General features: G+C 46.1%; 1 protein-coding gene across 3 annotated transcripts in view; it reads right to left on the bottom strand.

Moving 5' to 3' along the window:
• Nucleotides 1-306, bottom strand: part of FBXO11 (F-box protein 11) — a 44135-nt gene that overhangs the window by 39937 nt on the left and 3892 nt on the right. The window lies entirely within an intron of this gene.

Consider the following 306-nt stretch of genomic DNA (forward strand, 5'->3'; position numbering starts at 1 on the left):
AGAGAAAGGAAGCTGCCAAGTCTGGAATTTGAATCACAGTCAGCAATGTGGAGGTCTAGCATCTTTAACCATCATGGCACCTGATGGACCATAAAATTATTTTAAAATAAAATTAGATTCACTTCACTTAATATTATTATTTTTTTTTTGGAGAGATTTTCACTGTAGGGCACGTGCGCTCGCCAGACAGACAGAGACATAGAGACAGAAAGCGAGAAATCACCCCCCGGGGGGATGGTCACGCCGCAATCCCTTCTCCTCTATTCTCCTCTCGGGATCTTGGGCACGCACGCACACGCGCCTGGC

Source organism: Tupaia chinensis, unplaced genomic scaffold (assembly GCF_000334495.1).
Source record: "Tupaia chinensis unplaced genomic scaffold, TupChi_1.0 Scaffold143673_1, whole genome shotgun sequence".
In the NCBI taxonomy this organism is placed as follows: domain Eukaryota; kingdom Metazoa; phylum Chordata; class Mammalia; order Scandentia; family Tupaiidae; genus Tupaia; species Tupaia belangeri.